This window comes from Bos grunniens, chromosome 16, assembly GCF_055505025.1.
Source record: "Bos grunniens cultivar Pamir isolate PY7600 chromosome 16, Bosgru_T2T1.0, whole genome shotgun sequence".
Lineage (NCBI taxonomy): Eukaryota > Metazoa > Chordata > Mammalia > Artiodactyla > Bovidae > Bos > Bos grunniens.
The window spans coordinates 11,325,635-11,353,022 of NC_141180.1; the positions used below are offsets into that span (position 1 = coordinate 11,325,635).

At 43.5% G+C, this 27,388-nt stretch overlaps 1 long non-coding RNA gene across 1 annotated transcript; it reads right to left on the reverse strand.

Moving 5' to 3' along the window:
- Positions 1-939: 939 nt before the first annotated feature.
- LOC147356173 (uncharacterized) lies at positions 940-16,226 on the reverse strand. Its single transcript, XR_015142675.1, has 3 exons — positions 15,631-16,226; positions 6,157-6,336; positions 940-3,288 (listed from the first exon to the last, which is right to left on the reverse strand). It is a non-coding gene; the product is annotated as an uncharacterized LOC147356173 (long non-coding RNA).
- Positions 16,227-27,388: the final 11,162 nt, after the last annotated feature.

Sequence of the window (27,388 nt, forward strand, 5' to 3'; positions counted from 1 at the left end):
GTCCGTGTCTGACTCTTTGTGACCCCATGGACTGTAGCCCACCAGGCTCCTCTGTCCATGGAATTCTCCAGGCAAGAATACCGGAGTGGGTTGCCATTCCCTTCTCCAGGGGATCTTCCAGACCCAGGAATCTAACTGGGTCTCCTACATTGCAAGCATATTCTTTACTGTCAGCCACCAGGGAAGCCAGGTTAATATTCAATTCAATGTGCATTTAATAAGCTCTTTTGTTCATGTTGATACAATAGCAGGTTAGGTGACTGTTTCTACACTCATTGAACACAAGTTGGCTGTCTAGTTATTTATATATGTTAAAGTATATATGTGTATTTAAAATGCATAGATGATGTTGTCTTTGTTATTTTGTTACATATATGGCTTCCGGATTATCAGGATTATCATTCTGGTCAACATATACAACATGTATACGTTGTACGTGTGTGATATTGTGTGCATAAGAATTATTGTGGTAAAAGTCACATAATGTAAAAACACAATATTTTAACCATATTTAACTGTACAATTCAGTGGCGCTAAGTACATTCACATTGCTTGGCAACTCTCACTATCACCCATCTCTTGAATTATTCACCTTCCTAAACTGAAACCCTGTTCCCACTAAATGTGAACTCCCCCTCCCCCGCCCCCCAACTCTGACCACCTCCCACCCGCCACCCGGGCATCTGCCAGTGCGCTCTCCAACGCTATGAATTTGACTATCCTAGGTACCTCGTATAAGTATCTTGACTGTGGTAGTGCTTACACAATTCTGCATTTGTCAAAACTACAGAACTCTACAGCCCCAAATTTACTATGTGTCAAATTTAAAATAAACTTTAGAAATTTAAATGCTGAATCTGTAATAGTTGCTACTTCAAAGGATATTGTTTCAAATACATTCAGCTTGTCACTTTATGGCCAAACCACTGACACACATACTCACTTCTCCTTATAGAACTTCCACATAAAGTTTTTTACTTGCTCATAATCTTACTCCAGGGAAGTTCAGTTGACTTTCCCAAGATACAATGGAAGGTGGCTGTTCAACTCTTTTTGCCTTCGGTGCCTCAAATTTCTACTCGTTTATTAAGAGAATTCTCCAGAGACAGAGACAGCACTTTGAGAACAATATTCACACCCACTGCTGAAGAGGGAAAAGGGAGAGATGAGAGTTCAACTCTGGGAAACAATTTAGTGCCCACATGCGTTACTTACCAACTAACCAAGGAGCACGTGCTGGGAGAGAAGCAATTACAAATGGAGACAAATATGGCCCAGAGTATTTGGGGATTAAGACTTGTGCTCAAGTCTCCCACCCCTGCTTCTGTGTACACTGGACTCCAAGTACACGTCTCGACATCCACTCTGTTACCTCATGGCCGTTACTTGCGGGTGAAGGATGCTGGTGTTCACGGAACAGCATGCTGATGCATTTTTTCCTGCCATTGTATGTAACATGTTTTCTAATTCTTTTGCTCTATTCAGCATTTGACCCCAACGATAGGGGATTATGGTATTAACTCTCTACCCAGCACACATTCTTTACAGACTCTCACTAAATACTGTAAGCCTGCTGCAGAGAGGAATAAAAGTGAAAGCATACCGTCTGGTCTTAAGCTGAGCACACAGAGGGTCGTGATCCAATTGGAAGGGAAGCAGAATTTTTAAAAAGAAAGAGGTTTGACCAAATTTTAATCCTTGTCATTTTCATTTCTCTTACCCTGTGGATTTGGGTGATTTTATTTACACTGTCAGCTTGAGCCTAGGGATTGGAAATCAGGCTTTTATGGAGATTATTAAAAGTACATAGAGTACACTAAAGGTTGGGCTAACTGATATATGCTGCTAAAAATATGAATGTGAATGCCCTGGTATTAGATGCCACTGGCGTACATTTCATCCTCCTTAGAAGGTTATTCTTGGGAGCTGGACCTGCTGCGATGGTAATGAGATGCAGGCTGTCAGGATATTTCTAATAGGTAGCGAATGACCATGGATGGGAATGAATTAGCATTACTCAGATGAAAAGGTAGCTCTTTATACCAGTAATTCCAATGCAAAGCAATTCCACCACCCTTCTCCTAAAAGAGAGGGTATTGTAAATTGGGGGCGGGAGTGGAGGGAGGAGGAGGCCAGGGTTAAAGCGTCAAGGATTTATTGATGGCTTGGATGGGCTGTGATGTCCTCCAGGTCTCTAGGCTGGGTATTGTTGGCCTGAGCTTCTCTACTGTCCAGATGCATGAGTAGTGACTTGGTTAGGTGCTGTCATATAGTCCTAGATGACAAAGAGAAAGCTCTAGGCCTCAGTCACGGCCTTTTAAGATCTCAGCAGATAAAAGTGAAGTGATTTACCCAATCTCAAAATACTAGGAGCAGACACGCTTTGATGAATCAGGTTTAGGATCTCAAAGACATGGAAATACCACGTTACAAAGTAGCTGACTATGCAGGACTTGTGTCCTTGCGAGGTTATAGATTATGATAATCTTAATAGGCTTAAGAGGGTTTTAAAGAGATTCCTGGATCACAGTTCTATACTGGACCACCACGAGAAAATGGGTATTTTAGGGACTTATTTCCAGTTATGAATGCCAGTAGCATCTACACCCTTGCTGCATGGCCTTGCTGGGTGTCACCGATAGGTCAAGAGTCATTGCTGTGCTGGAGTTTTCAAGTGCAATCCACACCCGGAAACGAGGAGGAAGACATATAGCCGGAAACAACTGACCATGGGTTTATTTAACCTGGTGCTCTCATATCCCAAGACCTGGGCAACGACGTTCAGTCATGGACTGAGCTTTATATAGCTTTGTCATGTCCTAGATGCCTATGTATAGAAATGTGCTATCCTGCCATAGAGAGATATGCTAAGCGCCAGTGTGCTATCCAGGCCACAGAGAAAGGACCGCCGTGAAAGGTGGACCTTCAGTGCCTTCACCGATGGAAGCCTGAGCTCTGAACCACTTCTCCCAGTTCACTTACATTCTACATCCTGACGTGTTCCTATCAGAACAATCCTAAAAAAGGACTTTTTGAACCAAATGTGACGAAGATGACAGGGCAGGAGGATGATTTCACTCCTTTCAAGAAAAATAAAGAGCTTTCCCAGCTTTGTGAACTAGTCTTCAGTTTAGAATAGTGTATTGTTCAAGGTGATCAACGCAGCTGCTATAAAACACAATTTCCAAATATAACTGCTATCCCCAATACAAAGTTATTACTTACTCAGAAATGTCTGCTGTCATCATGCACGTGTGACAGTTTCATCTTAGAGTCCTTTGCTTGCAGCTATTTAGATGGGAGAAAATGTAAAGAAGACACTTGAGATTGTAACACATTTGGCCTTAAAGTAACAGTCATCACTTCTGCTCCTGTTCCATTGGCCAGCCCTTGGGATCACATGGCCATTTAACTTCAGGGTGGCCCGGAAGAGACTTCCCACATGTCCAAGAAGAGACTCAAAAGTGATGATCACTAAAAGTTTTACCATAGTTTGAACTTGTGAACATCAAATATTCATTTTACTTTCCTCTTATAGATCACACTCGCCTCACCCCACAGAGGACAATGCAAAGCCCCATCCAGCCACCACCACCACCATATCAATGTCCAGAACACCTGAGGAGGGCAGCATCTTCTCCATCAGTCTGATGTAGGACCGCTAGGTAGGCTCTACATGCAGGACTTATGTAGGTAGCCTACATATTAAAAAGACAAGTAATCTGCACCCTACTTCCCCATCATCACAATCCATTTATAATAATGGGGAAAATACAGGAAAATAATCTTGTTTGTGTAGGAAAATAATAGGTAACACTCCGCATCGTGGTCCACGGCCATGCTGAGCCCCTCTGAGTCAGCATGTACAGCCCATACCTTCTGGGCATGGTGGCTATGTGTGTGGAATAGCTCTAGGAAGGACTCCATTGTTTGTTCTTCTTCTTGGACATGTGTGAAGTTGGCTTAGTGGGGACATCCTTCCTTCCGAACAGTACACCTGCAAAAGCTTGACTTCCACTCAATCTGGAATGGGTTGGCAACTGGAGAATTGCTTTAAATCTTGAACAGGCAAGAATGTTTCAAGTTCAAGCCCCTGCTTTCTTTGTCAATGCAATTCTAAACTTAGAAAACATATGATATATTTGCTTCAGTCAGGACCTCGTGCCAGTGACCACACTCAGAGTTATTTTCTAAACCTTATTATCAAATTACCTTTTTTTTCTTTTTCTTTTTGCTTCTTCCCCTCCATGCCTTTTTCTCTCTCAAAATAATTACCTAAATGCACTGAAGCTATCAGAAACAATAGGTAAGAAGGCCATACTACTGATTTTATTTTTGCCTCAAACAACTTCATTCACATGTCACATGAGAACTTTTACTAGATATTTGTCACCAAAAGACTTTCTTTTGATAGCATGTCTTACTGTTGGACATGCTTATTTTTTTCTAATCCTACAACCCTAACTTTTGGACTCTGTATTCTATTTTTGACTGTGTGGATCACAGTAAACTGTGGAAAATTCTGAAAGAGATGGGAATACCAGACCACCTGACCTGCCTCTTGAGAAATCTATATGCAGGTCAGGAAGCAACAGTTAGAACTGGACATGGGACAACAGACTGGTTCCAAATAGGAAAAGGAGTACGTCAAGGCTGTATATTGTCACCCTGCTTATTTAACTTATATGCAGAGTACATCATGAGAAACGCTGGGCTGGAAGAAACGAGCTGGAATCAAGATTGCCGGGAGAAATATCAATAACCTCAGATATGCAGATGACACCACTCTTATGGCAGAAAGTGAAGAGGAACTAAGAAGCCTCTTGACGAAAGTAAAAGAGGAGAGTGAAAAAGTTGGCTTAAAGCTCAACATTCAGAAAACGAAGATCATGGCATCTGGTCCCATCACTTTATGGGAAATAGATGGGGAAACAGTGAAAACAGTGTCAGACTTTATTTTGGGGGGCTCCAAAATCACTGCAGATGGTGATTGCAGCCATGAAATTAAAAGACACTTACTCCTTGGAAGGAAAGTTATGACCAACCTAGATAGCATATTCAAAAGCAGAGACATTACTTTGCCAACAAAGGTCCATCTAGTCAAGGCTATGGTTTTTCCAGTGGTCACGTATGGATGTGAGAGTTGGACTGTGAAGAAGGCTGAGCGCCGAAGAATTGATGCTTTTGAACTGTGGTGTTGGAGAAGACTCTTTTTTTTTTTTTTTTGGCCTCTCAAATTGGATATTTATTTAGAATCAAACAGGAAATTTTTTCAAAGTGAGAAAAAAAAACTTCAAACATTTGTATTAATTTCATAACTTTTCCACAGGTCATTTGTATAGTCAAGGCAGAATCTCATTAGGGTCTTACATTAGACTAACTAAGGTAATTCAAACAGGGGAACTTTGAACCTAATGTCTGGAATTCTGAGCTCTACCTCAGAATATGTAAAGGTGGAGAAGACTCTTGAGAGCCCCTTGGACTGCAAGGAGATCCAACCAGTCCATTCTGAAGGAGATCAGCCCTGGGATTTCTTTGGAAGTAATGATGCTAAAGCTGAAACTCCAGTACTTTGGCCACCTCATGTGAAGAGTTGACTCATTGGAAAAGACCCTGATGCTGGGAGGGATTGGGGGCAGGAGGAGAAGGAGACAACAGAGGATGAGATGGCTGGATGGCATCACTGACTCAATGGATGTGAGTCTGAGTGAACTCTGGGAGTTGGTGATGGACAGGGAGGCCTGGCATGCTGTGATTTATGGGGTTGCAAAGAGTCAGACACAACTGAGTGACTGAACTGAACTGAACTGATTCTATTTTTGCTAGCAAACTCATGAATTCTTTCCTGAGTCATCATACAGTCTAGATAAGCCCAAAACACTGCTAGGATTGTGTTTTCTAAACACTTACCCTCGTGATAAAAACTGTGATGTGACTACCTTCTAATCAATAGGAGGCAATAACTCTACCAAATTTGTCACTGCATAAACTGAATTTCCACCTTTCCAGATTCTGGTATTAGCTTCTTTTCAGCCTGTTGCTGAACTCCGAAATGAGTGATAACACACTTAAGCTAGTGTAGCAGTCAAAGAATGCAATTTAGCTATGTCAGTACCCCACTTCCAGTACCAATTTCTGTATCAGAGCAATACATACCAGTTGCTATAATGACAATCTCCGTGGTCTCACACCACTAGGTTTATTTCTCCCTCGTGTCACTGTCCAGTGAAAGTCTGGCAGCTCTCTTTGGAGGCTCTCTTCCAAGTGGATATTCAGGAACCCAAACTCCTTCCCTTTCATGATGTTGCAATCACAGACCAGCGGCATCTAAACTCACTGTGGACGGGAAAGCAAAAGCCAGAACATGCTTCTAAGGGGCAGAACTAGAGGTGGCTTATATCCCTCAGTCCTAACTGTTTTGGCCAGAGCCCCGTCACATGACCCCAACCCAACAAGGAGGAAATGAAGTGATCCTGTGTGCTCAGGAACAGGAAATGGGGTGGGACTGAGGAGCTCATGGCTCTCAATCCTGTATTAGAAAGTATCATTCACCTCACTCTTCACTACTGACTGGCCAAACTGAGAAGCGATGACTTATGTTTTCTTAATCACCAATTAGATTGTTGGATAATAATGACATTTAATTTTTATATTAAAAATGCAGATTAAAGATTTTAAAATAATTTATGAGAAATTTAGGGCAAGTACAATATTTCACCACTTAAACAAGATAAAATGGAAATACTGAGAGATTCGAAGGGAGCTGCTAAGAATCATCGCACAAGCCACCAGATCTCTGGCTTTGTAAAATAACTGTCTCTGACCAAATCTTTATAACGCAGGCAAAACAGTGTGCGAACTGGCCGTAGATGTTAAGCACGACCATGCAGGTCCCCACAGTGCCGACGGCTCAGTCTAAGTAGCTGACTATCTGTGTACTCTAGGCAGACTCGACAGTCACCCAACTCCCTCTCCTCTGAAAGGCACAACTCAGCCCAGGGAGAGAAAGGACCTGACCCACCGCAAGTAGGAATCAGCACAGGAGTTCAGTGGAAAGAACACAGGTGCTGAGTGAACCTAGGGCCTTCCATCGGTTGTGTGTCCTGAGCAAGTAACGAGCTTCTCTGAAACTCGGTTCCCTCATCTCTTTTCTATGAAATGAAAGGTGATGTATGCACCCCATGTAATATTGTAAGTATTCCATATGTGTGTGTGTGTGTGTAAGTGTGGCTGATATTCAGACAATATGAATTGGTCAGAGTACTCTCAGTGATCAGTGTCCATGCTGTACTGAGTATTAACTATTTTGTCATCATCCCTAAAAGTACTCAATAAGTATATACCGACCTACATATTTATTTAGGCCTATAATGTTTTATATAATTTTCTAGGCATTATAGAAAATGCAAAGAAAATTTAAGACCTAGATCCTGCCATTAATGTAGTGTTGAGGCCAACTATGTGAATTGAACTAGAGATATGACAGAGATTCAGAGACAGAATTCACGTCAACATTGGCTGGAGGAGCCAAAGACGTCTCTATGAAGAAGGTAACCTCATGAGTTTGGAGGACACCAAGCTGCAGATGGTCAGAGCAGGGGAAACATTTCATCACAAAACTTGGTAAAGTAGAAAATGCTGAGGAGATCAGCCAGACTGGAAAGACAAGCAATTGAAGATAAATGAACTTTATCACCAGTGCTACAAATTCATTCTACATAAAATGATACTTCATTTTATGAATCAAAAACAGCAATATTCCAGTTACTGAAGATCTGTTGTATTTCCAGAGGGTACCAATATGGATGTAGCTCTAACATATTCTGGGGTTCCCAGGTGGTGCTAGTCGTGAAGCACTCACCTGCCAATGCAGGAGACGCAGGCAATGTAATATAATGTAAGAGATGCTGGTTCGATCCCTGGGTTGAGAAGATCCCCTGGTGGAAGGCATGGCAACCCCCTCCAGTATTTTTGTCTGGAGAATCCCATGGACAGAGGAGCCTAGTGGCTATAGTCCATAGAGTCGCAAATAGATGGACACGACTGAAGTGACTTAGCATGCATGCATAACAGATTTCACTAACCACAAAACTTTTGCAGAGAGGCAAAATCAAGGATCATCATGATTCTGATGATGTAAGATGTGTTTGGTGCTTTTCTAGGGCAATTAATCCCCGACTTTCTATTCCCCTTCTCCTGCAATGTCCTTTTTTTCTACTCATCTGTACTTGGTACTATAACAGAGACATGACAAGTGCCCGGAATGGTGGCTTGGCACATAGGCACCCAATGAATATTTGTGAATTGGATTTAATAAAGTACTGATTAAGTTCTACTTGGCAAGATTGCAGCTTCTTGTTTTCTTCAAGCAAAGTGAGTAAAAAGTCACCTCCTAAAAACAAAGACAAAGAAGACTGCTAATCAACTCTAACAATGAGTTTATATGAATCCTTAAGGAAAGGAAATTAGTAGATGCTTCTAAAGGTGAGACATAGTGAGCAGAAAAGGCAGACAGCACAGCAAAGTCCCACCTTTGGAAGTTTCAGCATAGGCACTGTCTAAGTGCCACTTCCCAGTCTCAGCACAAACTGGTAATACACTGGTAAGAGCTTTGACAGCCCCTTCAGCCAAGGACCTTCCTTCCCCAATGCTATCCATAAACTCCACTTACATAGTCGATAACCAAGGTGGCATAATCTCCAAACTATACCTAACAGATATCGGTTTTTAAAGTGAAATAATCTCCCTTTTCCTTTAAACTGTGAGTCCTTATGGTTTCTATCCATCAGATCAATGTTTGCCAATCTTCAAGTAATGAGTAAATATCTGCTGGAAAAAAGGAAGTCATTGCTCAGCTTTTACCAGCAAGTTACTCTTTTTGAGAGCTTGCTGCTGCTGCTGCTGCTAAGTCACTTCAGTCGTGTCCGACTCTGTGTGACCCCATAGACGGCAGCCCACCAGGCTCCCCCGTCCCTGGGATTCTCCAGGCAAGAACACTGGAGTGGGGTACCATCGCCTTCTCTGTTTGAGAGCTTAATCAAATGCTAATCTTGAAAACTAAGCTTCAAGAAAAAGGGATTTCTAAACTTCAAAACCTCTCTTTATGTAAGCACACCAATACATGGAATGACTGTGCAGAAGTTCATATGTTTAGAGAATTTAGACTATGACATACAGGGCATTTTCACCTGTCTGGGGTGAAAGTTGAAAGTTGTGCGGAAACTGGGACGAGGAAGAAATGGAAAAAATGAGGGAAAAAGGAATAGCCAGTTAAGTGTGTGCCTGCCCACCCATGCCGCCCACGCTAGGAGCCCCCCAGAGCAGTGGGACTCGCTCTCTGCTTTCCTGTGAACGTACCAGGAGGGTGTCAATCCCAACGCCCCTCCTTCTAGAAGCCTGCATGTATATTGAAACTTCAGCAATATGGTACCATTGCCAGGCAGGTCACCTCGGCTGGGGGTGCTGTTTAGGTGCCTTTAAAGTAGAGCTTCTGACCTCTCAAGGCCTTCTCTTGGTACACATGGAATCTGGAAGTTTCCCTGTACTCCAGTGGGAGGATACCATGGTACTGAGAGGCCAGAAGTTGTGCAGGGGCCTGGAGTTAGAGTAAGACAGCCACGGAGTACAAGATTTTTCATCTATTAGTAAATTACTAAAAAGTTTTTCACATCATAGGTCCAAAGAGGGAGTGGGATTTAGTCACTACATCTTCATCCAAGAAATGCTATTTCCTTACCATCCATGGAGAGATTATAGAGAACACAAAGTTGCTCACATTAGCTGTGCAGTGAATCTTTATTTGGCATTTAGAAAGATAACAGGACAGAAATTTATAAGAAAGACATCATTGGCTATGTGTTGTCAGGCACTTTAACACACTCACTATTTTTCATACTCCTCAAATCATCATTGTTCCCATGTTCCTGATGAGGAAACTGAGACTGATGAATAAATCAAAATCTATTTGTCCAAGGTCACCAAGCCTAGAAGGTGCAGAGCTAGAATGGGCACACGGGCGCATGACTGTGGCAGGACACTTGCTACTTGCCCACATGGTCCAGGGATTGCCCTTCTGCCCAGCAAGTCACACAGACACCTGCCTAAGGGCTGCACACCCAGTGGACAGAGCTGATGCCCCCTGTTCTCTGGAAATGGACTCTGGAACTTCAAACCACCAACCCTGGACTTTATCGGACCTTACTGAAGACCAGCAGCCCAGGCTACCTTCCCTCCTAAGATGGGGGACTTGCTTTTCCCACCCAAGTTCCCAGTTTTGGTGCTAGATGGAAGGATGTATTTTTTTCTCTCTGACCACTATGTTTGCAGTCCCTCCAATTAGCACATTCATTCTTTAAAGAAACACCCAAGTTGTTTCTTTGGTTTCTCAGCTTCTCAGGCTCCTGGTCTGAAGGGTCATTGTTTTGAGAAGTCAGGAGTGTGGACCTAGCGGCTGGGCCCCTCAGCCTGGCCCAGGTGCTTTCAGACAGCCACGTGTTCCCCTAGACACTGAAAGAAGCGTGCAGGACCAGAAGGTGAGGCGTCTTGATCCCTGGAACACAGCAGCCTGCAGGGCCACCCGGGGAGAGAGGTTGCAGGTCTCCAAAACACACTGTAGAAATGCTGTCTCATATGAAGGCATCACATCCTGGGCAGGATGGATGAAGCATGTGGTAGGACAATTATGGTGGGCTTTCTGAAGTTGGGGAAGAGACTAAAAATGGCCCATTCCTTCAGACATAAGGAAAAATAGGCCTTGAGCCAGTGGAAACCAAGAAGTAAGCCAGAAAGAAATGGAAGCTTCTCAGCTTTTCTTTGCTAGTTCCTTTCTACAGAAAAAGCCAATTTTACTAGCATTTTGTCAGCCAGAGCCCTCTGTACACAAGTACTTCCAAATTCTCAGACCAGTAAAAATGGAGGCTCATAAAGATGCTTTGAGGACTATAAACCTTAAATGCTTTTGCGAATCATTCATACAAATTAAACAGTGGCTGCTTTTTAACCATCGAGTAATGATTCCTATTTTATGAAAACTGCTAATTCATACGTAGAATGTCTAGAACATTTTGTTAACCAGAATATTTGACTTATGGGAGAATTTGGTACTAAATTGGCTAAAAATTGAGTAGCTAGCATCATGAAAATCTACGTACTTCAGAATTAGGGCGAGAAGGTAGCCTCCCAAATCTGATAATGTATTAACTGTGTGACCTTCAGATCCTTTCAGTTCCCTGTGCCTTATTTTTCTCATTTGTAAGTGAGGATAATGATATCTACCCTTCCAGGTTATTAAGCGTAAATGCAAGAGGCATTTGCGCATGCCTGGCACATACTTTCACGTAGGAGACACTCAATAAATACCCTGCAGTTATGATGACGATGATTAGCGTCCTTTTAAAAGCTGCTGCCACCCGTTGTGCGAGCTTATTTCTATCCCTTTCCTCCTCATTTGACCAGCGTCTGCCCACCCTTCCATTCTAGCCTTACACACCTCCCCTGGAACACTGAAAGTTTTCCCAAATGCGATGATCAGCCCTTCCTTTTTCCCATACAGAGAATAAAGAGCGATCTGGGACTGTCTGAGCCCTCCGGGGCTGGCTCCCCCTTCCACGGAGACACCACCCCTGCCTTCGTCTTGGTTCGTCCCATCATTTCCTCTTTCTCTGGGCCAGACCTGGATAAACTTGTGGTTTCCTTCCTTCATGCTCTCTGGAGAGCTGAGTACTGCACACTTGAAAGCCTAAAAACTTGTCATTTCCACCTTGAACCAGTGGCTGACCTCGCCAGACAGCCTGGGAAATGAATTAGTGTCCTTAAGCAGAGGCAGAATATGAGCAGTGACCCAGCTCTCGTAGGCAACTCCGGAAACTGTCAGGCGGTAGTTAAAGTTCCCTTTTTCCCAACCCCTTTAATTATGTTGAAAACTATGTCATATTGTTTTTGAAAAAGTTAATGAAATAGTAGGTAAAGGTGAACGAAGGAACATAATTTACTTGGATTTCCTTGCAAGCTTTTGATAAGGTCCCCCATAAAAGACCATTAAGGAAAATAGATGGCCAGAGGGCTCTGGGCAAAAGTCTTTTTGGTGTATTAAAAACTGGTTAAGCAATTTTAGAAGGAAGAATCACTGACGCTGGTTACTTCTTGGAGTAGAGAGAGGTTAATCACAAGCTGTCCCCAGTGTTAATATTTGGACTTGAAGTGTTTGAATGATTTATAAAAGAAAAGAAAGCAAAGTTGGTCAAAGTCACAAAACAATATCATAGTACAAGCTGTCCAGGGTGTCTGGTAGGAATGAAGTTTCCTTGCCCATCAACCAGGAACACGGTCCTTGGAGGTAAGAGCTGGGGGCCTACCCTGAAGATGAGACCTCTGAAGATGAGAAGGAAGCTCTGAAAACCTTTCAGGAAAGATAGAAACATCCGTAGCCCAAGTGCAGCCAGGCCTGAGGCTGGAGGGCAGGACACAGTGACCTTACAAGTGTCCTTCCCACCCTCCCCGCAGATGGTGGCTTAAAGCCATGAAAAATCAGAAATGAGTGGCATGAGTGGAAAGCAGTTAAGCAATATGAAGACACCATTTTGCATACTTTTCATTCCAAAATTGTAAAAGACTAATTCTATTGGTAAAGGAAAGCCAAAGGAATGCCACGGGGACTAAAACATTAAACACATTTTCTGAGTAATCTTTGTATTTGATTTGATGCAGCAGAAGATAAACAAGAGATACTGAGGACCTGTTTACTGCCTACTGAAGGGGCCACAGAAGTGTTTCACTTTTTACAAAAGAAGACAGACCTTCCTTGAAAGTGCTTATAGTCTAACAATATAATTATTCTCATATCACAGTCGCATCCCCCCAAAAATATTTTCACTGCAAAAGGAAACAGAGGGAATTAAACAAATATCTGGATGCAGATGAGGCAAATCCCAGGTCCTCTCCTAGCCATGTCCCTCATTAATCTTCATGACACTTCTTATCGAGTCCCACTTGTGTTCCTTTAAGATCAAAAAGTCCAAAACCCAAAAGTCATGCTGCAATCAGGGGCAGAGTGAATTCTAATCTGTATTTGCCCAAACTTCTTTTCTTTTGCCCAGTCAAGTAGTAACTGTAGTTCCTGCATAGGGTGCTATTTACACAGTAGGAATGCATTTATTTTGAGATAAGGACACAGAGACAGAATGCGTTCAGTAACACACTGGACATTAAAATGCTCTCGAAGAATCCACCAGTGGACCCACACAAATATAGTCAAGTTACCTTTGAAAAGATGCAAAGGCAGTTCAATAGGGAAGGGATAGTCTTTTCAGGAAATGGTACCAGAACAATTGGATGTCAATATGCGAAAAAAACAATGGAGAAGGAAATGGCAACCCACTCCAGTATTCTTGCCTGGAGAATTCCATGGACGCAGGAGCCTGGTGAGTTACAGTCCATGGAGTCGCAAAGAGTCGGGCACGATTTAGTGACTAACCGACGACGATGGAAAACAAAACAAAAAACACCCTCTATACATACTATAAACAAAAATGAATTCAAAACGGTTCATAGACTGTAAATGTAATTGCAAATTTATGAAATTTCTAAAAGAAAATACAGCAGAAAATCTCTACAACATTGGGCTAGTTGCAAAAAGCTCTTTGATACGATAGCAGAAGTACTATCCATCAAAGAAAGAAAAATGGATAAACCGGATTTGATGAAAATTCAAAGCCTTAGAATCTGAATTCATAAACAGAAACTGAAACAAAAATCAAAGCTCCCATTTTTCCAACCAGACTTGGAAATCTATATCTTTCCTCAGGAACATGCAAAGCCGAGTAAGCAATCGAACTGAAAAATGGCAGCTCCTCAGCAAACTTTTCCCCAAAATGGGTCAGGCAGAAACCGGTGACCCTTTCCTCTGTTGTCCGAGTCGTTTGTGGGCATGTTTGGTACTTCACACACTCTGTCTTCATCAGTTGTCATAGACTCATCTCATGTACAAACGTCAGAGGCAGGGCCAAGTATACGGTATCTGTGACCTGCCAGAGTCTAGTAGACGGACTGATAGAGAAGGTGTAGTCAATATGTGTTTGAAGATTAAAGTAAAGAGGAGGAAAGCAAGGATGTAGGAGAAAGACACTCTGTGAAGAGAGACGGGTTGGAGGAGAGGGAGGAATGGAAGAGAAAAGAGGAGCGAAGAGGAGAGGAGAAGGGAACACAAGGAAGAAAGAGAGAGGAGGAAGGAAAAGGAAGAAAAGATGGGAAAAAGAACAATGTGCCTCCAGTGAAGACCACGGGGACAGGTGCGATCTGGGGAGCGCCGGGGTGGTGTCTGGTATGGGACAGGGGCGGCCACGGGCCACCAGGCTGATATCTGAGCCCTGGTACCCAACCAGCCAGCGGTGCTGTGGCCAGGCCATGCGCGCTGAAGTCACTGCCACTCTTTGTCCCTCGTGCTACGGCCCCGTGGATGTCAGCGGCCATCGTGCCGGGGCCAAGTCAGCAGCTGAGGCGGGAAGCGGGAGGCTGAGGCTGCTGGCTCGTGCCTTTGGGTCCGCTCCCCGGCTCCCCGGCTGTGGGCCCGGGTGCCAGAGCCAGGGAAGCTGGGTCAGGGTGGTGAGGAGCCACTGGCATGGCAGGGCTCTCGCATTCTCTCCTTCCTAATGGCCCGGCCTTGCTGGGGAAACGGGAGGGGCTGGGCAGCCAGCAGCCGGGAGTGAGAACTTGCCCTTGCCAGAGCCAGCTGCTGGCTGCCATCTGGGTAGGGGCAGTGCCAGTTTCCCAAATCTGCCTTCCCTTTGGAAAAGAGGGGGAAAACTCTGTGCTGGGGAGATAGCTTCTCCTTCCATCCTGAGGCTCTCAGTTAAAAACCCAACAAAACCAGCCTTTGAAAAAAGAAGAAATGCCACAGGCTGGGCTGTTTCCAGAGGAATTTGCTTCTCCTGGAGGCTTTACATCCAATTAAAAAAAAAAATCTCTACTTGTCCTTGCTTTCTCTTGCTTCTTTCATTTTACTTAATGATGACCTTGACTTTTAAAAATTGAATCTGTTTGCACTCATAAAATGCCTATCTGCATGTCCTTTATCTTTGTCACGTAGTGATGGAATCATCCACTATACACTGGAATTCCCTGAGGGATGTGATCTAGTCTTTTTAATTTACCTTCCACCAGGAATAAGCCAACAGCTCCCTACACTGTGTCCGAAACTCGGATACTTTCTGGAGGGTTTATCCATTCATTGAATGCATTTTGAGCACCATTTAAACATCAGCACAGAACTGTCACGATGAAGGGTTGAAGAAGATCTGGCTCCTGTTCTCAGAGCTGAGCCAGCTGAATGGACACATCCCATCAGGCTCTTGGGGACATCAGGGCAACGGGGACCTGCTCCATTGTGTCAGCCCCTGTGAGGCACCTCCCTGAGCCCCTGTGCTATTTCCTGTGCTACCTCTATGTTCCCAAGAGGCAGATGGGAAAAGAGTTGACCAGGCAGAGCACAGAACCAAGAAGAGCCTCTGCAAAACCAGAAAGCAAATGAGCTTTATCCAGGAGTGAGAGTCAGTACGTCTAACAAGCAGCCCTCTGTGGGCACTGACCGATCAGAGCAGATTCTGACTGGGAAAAATCTGTCACCTTGATACATACCAGCTGAATATGAATCCTGGCTTCATTTTTTCTCATTGCCTTAGCGGTCAAATCCTTCTTCCGCATGTTTATGCCTAATCTCTTAGTGAAGAATGGAACCAACCCAACATCCCACCATAGCAACCGGATGGATGCAGGGAGAGAAGCACTTCGTGAGGATCTCAGGTTCGCAGAGATCTTCATGGGGAGGCCTCAGTTTGACCTCCTTGACTTTGCTGGCATCCTGGTTCCAAAGCAGCTCTCCACATGCCCCATCACGGAATAGTTGAAAGAGGAAGGTTGAAATCCAGGGAAGGTCCTAGAGTGAGGTTCACTCTCTGAAATATAAGGTTCATCCCAGCTGATGGTTAGCCTGTCTGAGGGCAATCAGACCCCAAGGAAAACTGGTTCATATTGTCCAAACTCATAGGAACAATGGTATCTTACATTTCAAGCATCTCCTAAGTTAAGCACAGCACAAGTTGATTTAACAATAATGAAAAACACATGCAAATGCAGCTCACATGAGCTTGAGCCTCCAGTGAGCCCTCATTATTGGATAAATTTGAAAGTGACCCTCCCCATAGTCCCTGAGATAGGCAGAGCAGGCATTATCAGTTCCCACTTGGTAGCCCAGCAGAAGAAAACACTTTGTCTCAGCTGCTGTAGTCAGTGGCAGAGTTAGATCAGAATTTAGGTCTCCTGACTCCTAATCCAGTGCCCTTTCCATAAGCCAAATTACCAGCTGATAATATAAACTCTAGCATTCTAGATGATACCTACTTGAGAAAAGAAACTAAGACCAGAAATTCCCTTGATGGAAACATAGATGAAAACACAGAAGATCAAGTGGTGAAGAACACGGGCTCTGACTTCTGGTGCTGCCTTTGCTAACCATGTGATGTAGAGCAAGTTAACCAGTTTCCCCAAGCCTCTGCTTTTTCATCCATAGGAAAAAAACAGCACCTTTCTCACAAGCTTGCTGTAAGAACTGAAGTAGGTAATATAAGACCTTGATCACAGGGTTCAGCCTAAGGTAAGTGCCCCATATGTAATACAGGAAGTCCTCTACACACGAATGAGTTCTGTTCCGAGGGTGCAGGGTTAAGAGTTTCTACTTAAACCTGTTAAGTAGGTGGCTATTATTGTCCCCATTTTACAGATAGGAAAATTGAGGCACAAAGAGGTCAAGTCGTACATTTAGGAAATGGCAGAGCCAAGATTCCAACCAGATGGCCCAGCCCCAGAGCCTAGAAGTTACCTATTAGACAGGGTGGCCCTCTAATTTTAACAAAAGATGTGTCTCAAAGAACTGTGTGGACTTGTTTGAAAGGGTTTCTAGGCAGTTACCTTCCTGAGCCTCTTAAATCTCATGATGAAATCTCTTCCCTGCTTGCCTACCAAAATCTTCAGCAACACTGGGGTGTCTTCCTAGAGGTTTCTTAAGCCTTAAGTCTTGAAGAGCCAGAGACACTGAAAGTAACTGACTTTTCTTAGGGTCCTCAGCCATAGATTCTTCACCAAAATCAATTTTCTAAGTGTTTATGAAGACAGCTTTCTGGCACACATTGGGCTGAGATATTACTCAGAAGGTATTTAGGCTTACAGTTGAGGAAGACAAGACAGCTGCTGATACACATGGATTTCCAGTGGACAGGGGATTCAGAGAGAACCCACATTGATCATAGTTATGGAGGAAACTTTGTTCCAGAAGGAATTAGGTCTCATGCTACAAAAGCAAACCTTGAGGGAATATGAGGGGAGACTTAAACAACCATGAAAAGGGCAGGCAGAGTGAAAACAGGTTTGTTCACAAATCCCAAAACCCTGAACCCAGGGGACAGCTTCTGATTTGAAGGAGGAAGTTTCAGGACAAATATAAGGTAATCCTACTTTGAGACACAAGCAGTCTCAAGAGATGACATGGGGGTGAAACCATATATAGTTTCATAATTGTAGGGATGCTCGAGTTGATAGCATATGCTAAAGGGAAGTTTGGGGTGCTTAAGTTCCATTATAACAAAGGCTACAATGATACCTTGCTTTTGAATAGAACTCGATGTTTCATATACACCCAGGCCTGCCTGGGGTCTCATCAGGGACCTGGGAAATTGTCATGCCTGCTATTATCAGGCCCACTTTATGTAACAGGAAATGAAAACCCTGAGACATTATTTGTCTAATATTTTAGCGTGGGGATCCTGTCTAACTCTAAACGGAAGTTGAACTTGGCTTCTCGGGCAAGTGAAGACATCTGGGAACAGCACATTCAGACTTTGCCATTTTTCTTTGAACCATCAGGATCCAAGATGACCTTGAATAGATATTTTTCTGGACCAGACCAAGCCTAGCCATTCAGAGGACAAAATGTCCTGCTCGCAAGCCCTTCAGTCTCCCCCATTAAGGCTAGCCTCTCATGCATAACAGGCTCACGTGAAGATCTCACGGGGAAATAGGCTGTTGATTTTTTAAAAAAAATAACACAACCTATGAATTTTATCTCTTTATCTCCTCAGTCCAGAGGGAAAAAAAGGGACACAATCTGTCCTACCAGTGGGACATCCATCTGATTAGATGTCATAAAACAGAGTAGTCCTTTAGTCAATAATGGCTGGAATACCTCCGACCCACAGTTACTGGAAAGAAAAAAAAAAAAAAAAAAAACCTAACTACAGATAAACTCCCTAGGGTTTCAGATCCATTTTGCAATAAGCCATGTTATGAAGGAAACCTGGCCCCAAAAGATAGTTTGAATGCAAAATAAAGATAGTTCACATGCTTTGAAGCAGATACAGGGCTCCTGTGGAAGCAACAGAATCATATTTTCGGAGGATCATTATATTTCCTGCTTCAGACTTTATTTGGGTCCCACCGTTCTTTTATACAACTCCTATTTTTAGTCATCAGAGGCGCCATGTCCTGCCAGGCAGGGGCCTCAGCAGGGCAAGGCTGGTAGGAATGGTGTGGGTTGGATGCCTGGGGAGTCCAGAAAGCTGGGCAGAGAGGGGGCAGGTGAGCTTCAAGGAGCAGGTGTGGCCCACGGGGCAAGACAAGGGTCTGGGGACACTCAGGGAAAAGATTTAGGGGATGCACCACGGGTTTAGGGAGCCGGACTCCAGGGTTCAGGAGACCAGTGAATTATCAAGAAGGGGCTGGAATATTGACAAAGCAGAGGTGGGCAAGAACTCTTTGAGATACCTCATCCAAAAGAATAGGAGAGGCTTAAATGCATGGGCTTAAGAACCTTGAAGACGTTATGCTAAGTGACAACAACCAGTCACAGGAGGACAAATACCACGAAATTTATCTAAGGTTTCTAAAATAGTCAAATTCATAGAATCAAAGAGTGGAACAGCAGCTACTAGGGGGAGAAGGAAGTGAAGAGTTACCAAATGGTGGGTATAAAGTTTGGGTTGAGATGATACATAAGCTCTGGAGATCTGCTGGACAACATTGTAACTTATATATATATATATATGTATCTTAACAAAGTGTGTGCATGCCCAGTCCCTTTAGTCTTGTCTGACTTTTTGTAACTCTATGGACTGTAGCCTGCCTGGCTCCTCTGTCCATGGGATTCTCCAGATAAGAATACTGAAGTGGGTTGCCATGCCCTTCTCCAACCCAGGGATGGAATCTGTATCTCTTACACCTCCTGCATTGGCAGACAGGCTCTTTACCATTAGCACCACCTGGGAAGTCCATTTCAACAAAGTACCTATACTTAACAGAGTTAATTCTATACTATAAACTTAAAAATTTGTTAAGAGAATAAATCTTACATCAAGTATTCTTACCAAAATCAAACACAATTTTTTTTCTTTCTTTTTTTTTTAAATTGTATTTTATTTTTAAACTTTACATAATTGTATTAGTTTTGCCAAATATCAAAATGAATCCGCCACAGGCATACATGTGTTCCCCATCCTGAACCCTCCTCCCTCCTCCCTCCCCACACCATCCCTCTGGGTCGTCCCAGTGCACCAGCCCCAAGCATCCAGTATCGTGCATCGAACCTGGACTGGCAACTCGTTTCTTACATGATATTCTACATGTTTCAATGTCACTCTCCCAAATCTTCCCACCCTCTCCCTCTCCCACCGAGTCCATAAGACTGTTCTATACATCAGTGTCTCTTTTGCTGTCTCGTACACCAGGTTATTGTTACCATCTTTCTAAATTCCATATATATGCGTTAGTATACTGTATTTATGTTTTTCCTTCTGGCTTACTTCACTCTGTATAATAGGCTCCAGTTTCATCCACCTCATTAGAACTGATTCAAATGTATTCTTTTTAATGGCTGAGTAATACTCCATTGTGTATATGTACCACAGCTTTCTTATCCATTCATCTGCTGATGGACATCTAGGTTGCTTCCATGTCCTGGCTATTATAAACAGTGCTGCGATGAACATTGGGGTACACGTGTCTCTTTCCCTTCTGGTTTCCTCAGTGTGTATGCCCAGCAGTGGGATTGCTGGATCATAAGGCAGTTCTATTTCCAGTTTTTTAAGGAATCTCCACACTGTTCTCCATAGTGGCTGTACTAGTTTGCATTCCCACCAACAGTGTAAGAGGGTTCCCTTTTCTCCACACCCTCTCCAGCATTTATTATTTGTAGACTTTTGGATCGCAGCCATTCTGACTGGTGTGAAATGGTACCTCAGAGTGGTTTTGATTTGCATTTCTCTGATAAGGAGTGATGTTGAGCATCTTTTCATGTCAAACACAATTTTTAAAGAATAAATAGAAATGCGTGAGTTTCAGAAGCAGAGGTACAGGATGAGTCTGATCCAGGCAAGGGCAGATATGCCAGGCTGGCTGGGAAATTCCTACAACCAGACCATCAGAGAAGAAAAAAGAAACACCTATGGTCACTAATCCAACCAGTCCATTCTAGAGGAGATCAGCCCTGGGTGTTCTTTGGAAGGAATGATGCTGAAGCTGAAACTCCAGTACTTTGGCTACCTCATGTGAAGAGTTGACTCACTGAAAAAGACCCTGATGCTGGGAGGGATTGGGGGGCAGGAGGAGAAGGGGACGACAGAGGATGAGATGGCTGGATGGCATCACCGACTCGATGGACGTGAGTTTAAGTGAACTCTGGGAGATGGTGATGGACAGGGAAGCCTGGCATGCTGCGATTCACGGGGTTGCAAAGAGTCCGACACGACTGAGCAACTGAACTGAACTGAACTGATGGTCACTAAAAATGATCATATAAGAAAACCATAATCTTCATTTAGCATTCATTCATGTCTCTTCTAATTCTGTGAAATCTAGCTCTTGATGAAAAGGCAGAAAAAAGAAGGGGTCTTCGAAGTGAGAATTAGTAGGGGAAGATGGGAGAGATGGAGAGTTCTTTATCCTTACAGATTTTAGACTGTTTATCTGGGTAATGAGCCCCAGCATCCAGGCTGACCTCCAGATTTCCTGAGGTGTTGGATCAAAAGATACCCTGAAAAAAGGAAAAGCAAAAAAAAACAAGATACCCTGACATTTCTTTCTGACTCCCACCATTTCATACTTTTTTGGATTTTTTTTTTCATTTTGCATGTTTCAAAAATAAATAAATAAATAACACAAAGAAGTCAAGAGGAAATGCCACGGCGCAGAGCAAGGAGCAATATGAGAACTCCCAAGAGATGGATTTGACCCAATCATCCAGCCATCTTTATTTCCAAGTAGAACAGGCCTACTTCTCTTCTTTGTGGAATCCTCTCTTCTGGCCCACATCCCTCTCCTGCCCCTTCTGCCCTTTATACAATCAATATATCCCTACCTTTGTCTCCTGAAATCTTCCTTCTCCTGACCCTTGTGTGGTCAAAGGAGGCCTAGGGAGAAATGGGAAAGGACAGGGCTGCAGACAGTTCAGGCCGCACGTAGGGGAGGCTGGGAGGAACCACATTATTGGAGGGACAAGGTAGGAAGTGGAGTTCCCTGGTATCATATTCTAGGAAGTGGATCTTGGAAATTCCCTCCTGGATCAGCCTGATTCTTTATGAAGGAAGACACAAAGAGAATTAGAGGAGAAGACCCTACAAGCCAACTAGAATAAAAAGAAAATGGACTAGAAGTAGAAGGACAGGAATGACTGGGCCTTACAGAGCTGTCCGTGCCCTGGAGAGCAGTGAGCGCACCAGTAGCTCAGGGTCCAGCTGGCCACACCATCTTACCCACTGCCTTCCTGAGGTACACAGACCAAGGTTTCATCATCTATCTGTCTGAATAGTCATGTGCCTTCTAAGTTCCAAATGCTGAGCTAAGTAATGGGAATACAGAGGAGATTCCTTACTGGTTGGCAAGCATCTATTGAGGACCTACTCTGTGCTAAGCCCTGGAGAAAATCATGGGAAGAAAAAGAGGCTGAGAAGCACATAAAATGAATGGAAGACGGTCCTTGTCATGAAACTGGATGAAGAGACAAAGTAAATCCCAGTGATGTAGCTTGCTGGAACAACTTGGGGGAAAAAATGTTATTTTTCTTAGCAGTACATTCTCCTACAGAGAGAGGTTCATTTTTATGGGGAAAATGCTGGCATTCTTGGACATTACAATCAGCTGAGGGCTTTGATGAAGAAATTCAGAAGTGAGCTGAATTTCTCTGACAAGGAAAGGAGAAGATGTTCAGTGGCTACTTTAGGGAAAGATTCAGAGGGAGGGAGGAGACCCAGAGGCCCATGTTGTTGTTCAGTCACTAAGTGGTGTCCGACTCTCTGCGACCCCGTGAACTACAGCACACCAGACTTCCCCGTTCTTCACTATCTCCTGGAGTTTGCTCAAACTCATGTCCTTTAAGTCGGTGATGCCTTCAAACCATCTCACCCTCCCCATGACTAAAGAGGAACTCTGACAAGAGAAAGCAAAGATCTTTGTCTTTATTTATTGCTGGGAGTTGTATCATGTAGCTTTCTCCTTCATCTCCCCATAAAATTGTAGTCAGTTCTACATTACTCACTAATGCTTCGTGGGTTGGATCTGTTTTCAGGGGATGTGATAAAGCCCAGAACTCATTTCCAAGTGGTCAGAGGCAAAGGCAGAGGGTTCTCATGTGAGAAAAACTTTATATGAGTTATTGAGGACATGCTTTTAGCAATGCATTTGCAAGTTTAGATGTGAAACACATGTGCTCAGGAAGTTCAGAGGGAAGTAATCTAAGGCTGAGTGGATAATCAGGACAGTCTTCCTAAAAGAAGTAAATTTTGAACTAAACATCCCTTGGGAGATAGATTCAGGTCATGGAAATACAAAGGTACTTATGTAACTTCACAGAGACCCCAAAATACACATATGGTTTTCTGATCTCAGCTCAAGATACAGACGTGTACATAGGCAGACACACATGTACACTCAGTCATGCCAACAGTTACGGTAGAGGGAAATTCAGGTGTGCACCGGATCACACATCCATCACACACAACCAGACAACCCCTAGCAACTTTCAGTCTCTGCCAAGGTGGCCCCTGCTCTCACTGAGATGCACAAAAAGTGGTTCATTAGTATTAAAACCACATCACTGCCGAAGTGCCGAAGAGTCAGATTTATAACATTAGACATTTTTAGTGGAAAATGTAAATACATCACAGAGAAGGCTGGGCACATGTCCCTTGAAACCATTACCTCACAAAGCTTATCAAGGGTCTAGGCCTTTCACAGAGAAAGACTATTCAGTCTAAGCCATATCCAAGATCATCATATCAAAGTCAGAGGTTTTAAGGGACACAAGTGGTCAACAAAGAAAGTAAGTAATACAGGGACTTCCCTGGCTGTCCAGTGGTTAAGTCTTCACCTTCCATTGCCAAGGTGAGGATTTGGTCCCTGGTCGGTGAGCAAAGATCCCACATGCCTTGTGGCCAAAAAACCAAAACATAAAACAGAAACAATGTTGTAACACATTCAATAAAGACTTTAAAAAATATTCCCACATCAAAAAATATTTTTAAAAACAAAATAAGAAATACAAATAGCCAATAAAAAACATAAATACTATGGTGGCTCAGATGTTAAAGAATCTGCCTGCAGTGCAGGAGACCAGGTTTGATCCCTGGATGGGACGGATCTGCTGGAGAAAGGAATGGCAATCCACTCCAGTATTCATGCCTGGAGGAGCCCATGGACAGAGGAGCCTGGGGGGCTACAGTCCATGCGGTCACAAAGAGTCAGACAGGACTGAAGTGACTTAGCACAAGCACATATATATAATTCTCTAATATTGTAAGATATAAAAATATCTAAAAATACAAATACTATATATATAAACATATGAAATCAGCCTCACCTGAAGCTAAAGAAATGCAAATAAAAATGACATAATACTGTGTTTGCCCTAATGTACAAAATCTAGAAAGAATAAAAAAGTTCAGCATTGGTTCAGATGAGAGTGTGGAGAACTGTTCTCTCAACCCCAGCACTAGGGCTGGCAGTTTGGTCCATAATCGTCTCAGGAGGCCACGTCTACCAGAAACACTACACACGTGTGTGCTCCCTGATCTGTAAGTTCACTTGTATCTCTTGATGGAATACCCAGGTTAGTGCATAAAGTCGTGTGTATAAGGCTTTCATTGTACTGGGTTTTGAAAGTATGAAAAATTGGAAGCTATTTAAATACCTAGTAAAAGGAGACTGTTAAATAAAATATGGTATCCGTTCAATGAAATACTATATCACTATTATAGGAATAATACAAGATTTCATGATGCTGAAAAATGTTATAAGACATAGCAAGATGTTGTAAATGAGAAAAGCAGAATCGATGCAGTACATAATCTGATACTCTTTGTAATACCAAAGCTAGTGAACGTATTCGGTGGTTAAACCAGGATATAAACTGCATACTAGCAGTGGCCCTTTTGGCTAAATGTTAAATGTTGTCTAGCAAAGTGCCTGGCATAAAATAGGCCCAGAGTAACTATTTGTTAATTAAATAGGTGCATACACACTTACTACGCAGCAGGCAGTGCTGTCAGCACCTGGTAGAATATTCCAGTCTGTCCACAGAACTGGGCTCCAAGTCCTACTGTGAACTCCACTGGGCCATGAGGGGGCACCGCGAGGTGAAGCCAGCCAAACTGCCTTGGTCACCCAGGTCACCAGTCACCAGGTCACCTCGGTCACCAGTTAGGAAATGGTGAAGCCAAGATTCAAACTCAGGCAACCTCAGTCCAAAGTCTTAACTCAAACACTCTCTGGACATGTGTGCAGAGAAAAGTCTGAGAGGTGGTACACCATCAAACACATCAATCGCAGTGATTCAGGCAATGCTGGGTGGTGGGGTTACTCAAGGTTTTGTTTTCCTTTGTACTTACCAGAGTTTTCTAATTTCTCTACAGTGGTGTAAAATTTAATTTTTGTATCTGTGTGTGTGTGTGCATATGTGCTCAGTTGGGTCCAACCTTTTGGGACCTCCATGGACTGTAGCTCTCCAGGCTCCTCTGTCCATGGAATTCTCCGGGCAAGAACACTGGAATGGGCTTCCATTTCCTCCTCCAGGGGATCTTCCCAACCCAGGGATCAAACCTGTGTTTCTTGCATCTCCTGCATTGGCAGGTGGACCCTCTACAATTGTGCCATCTGGGAAGCCCTTTAATTTTCTTTGAAATAACATGCGATGTCCTTTAATGGATGCTTTCTCTGACCAAAACAGGTGAAAAGTAGAGCAGAGGAAATGGGTTCTCAAGAGAGAGGGAAAAGATGAGGCACAAATAGAGTAGGGATCTCTAACCTCTGGGCCTCTGACTGGTGCCTCCTGTTAGATCAGGGTGGCATTAGACTAGAAACAAAGTGCACAACACTACTCTGTTTAAAATGGATAGCCAACAGAAACCTGTTGTGTAGCACATGGCATTCTGCTCAGTGTTATGTGCCAGCCTGGATGGGAGCAGGGCTTGGAGGAGGATGGATGCATGCGTACGTGTGGCTGAGTCCCCTCACTGCTCCCCTGAAACTATCACAGCATTGCTCACCAGCTATTCCCCAATACAAAATGTTTCTGCTGTTAAAAAACATAATAAAAAATTTTAAAAAAGAAAAAAAAACCCATTGTATAGGAAGTCTTTTTATCTAAGATTTATATTTCTAGATGACCAAGGAAAATATATCCATTTAAAATGAAGACCAAAAGAAAAAAAAAAAATGAAGACCACGATTTGAGAGTAAACGATGAATAAAAATTATCTATAAGGGTATTATTAAAGAATAAAAATGTAAATTATGAAAAAAAGAAATAAAGTGTAGAATAAATGTAATGTGCTTGAATTTTCCCAAAATCATGGCCCACCACCATGAGCCTAGTTCATGAAAAATCGTCTTCCACCAAAACGGTCCTTGATGCCAAAAAGGCTGGGGATTGCTGAAACAGAGGGACCAAGTTTCTGCAAACAAGGTAGAAAATTTCAGAAACTACAGGCCCCTCACTTCCCATGTGTTCTTTGCTGTGTCCTTCAACCCTAGAGGATTCCAGGACGCTCCTTGGGGTTGCCACTCTCCTGGAGAGACACATGGTGACCCTACATTCAGGGCCTCTTGCAAGGCCATACTCATGTGGACACACCATTTATGGGTGGAGCTGCATTTGCCCAATGGAGAAGGCGATGGCACCCCACTCCAGTACTCTTGCCTAGAAAATCCCATGGACGGAGGAGCCTGTTAGGCTGCAGTCCATGGGGTCGCGAAGAATCGGACACAACTGAGCGACTTCCCTTTCACTTTTCACTTTCATGCACTGGAGAAGGAAATGGCAACCCACTCCAGTGTTCTTGCCTGGAGAATCCCAGGGACGGGGGAGCCTGGTGGGCTGCCGTCTGTGGGGTCACACAGAGTCGGACACGACTGAAGCGACTTAACAGCAGCAGCAGCATTTGCCCAAAGACATTTCTGGAAGTTCTGTACTGGATGTCACGTGGGCATGAAGGGTACGGCTCGGGAAAGATATAGCCCCTGCCTTCAAGAAATTCAGAAATTGTTGGGGAGACAGACAAATGGAAAACACACAAACTCATTACAGGACTAATAAAATAGAAGGAAATTCAGGATGTTATGAGAGCATCTGATTCCTGTAACATCCTGTACTTGCCTGTGTCGTAGAGCTTGTTGTTTTTTCTACTTTAATTGTGTGCTTCCTCCTCCATCTCTCCAACTGCGCACAAACTCCTTGAGGACTGGCACTGAATCTCACCCATGTGTCCCAGCGCTTGGCACAGAGTAGGCCATTTAACCAACAGGAGCTTTGCCTGGATGGTTATCTCTATACAGAAATGGTTCTGTCAATAACTTCTCCAGTTTGATCCATCAAGGATCAGGTTAAAGGAGAGAGGCTACACTGAAAAAAGAATGCCTGGGGATCTCTCTGGCTCAGATGGAATGAACCAGGTGAACAGACAAAAAGAGGAGGGAAAAAACTCCTAGGCTGTGTGAACCCAAGTCCAAGATCGAGTTAAGAAACAGCTGATTTGTTTCGGTCAAAATAGATGTGGCTGCAACAGAGATGAGTCACGGAGGGCCTTTTAGTCACACTAAGTTCCGATTTAATCTTCCAAGCTATGAGGATTCAAAAAAACAGAAGAAGAGAGATGGTCAGATTTGGCTACAGGAAACTCAGTGTGGTAGCACCATGGAAGGTGGAAGAAAGGGGGCAAGTCAGAGGGAAAGAGGCTGGTTCAGTTGGGAGGTCCCTGCAAGGAAGCAGTCCAGAAAATGACGACCTGGATAAAGGCAAGTCTTCCAAGAATGCAGAGAAAAAGACATCCCAACATTATTTTCCTCCAGGCCAGCCTGAAAT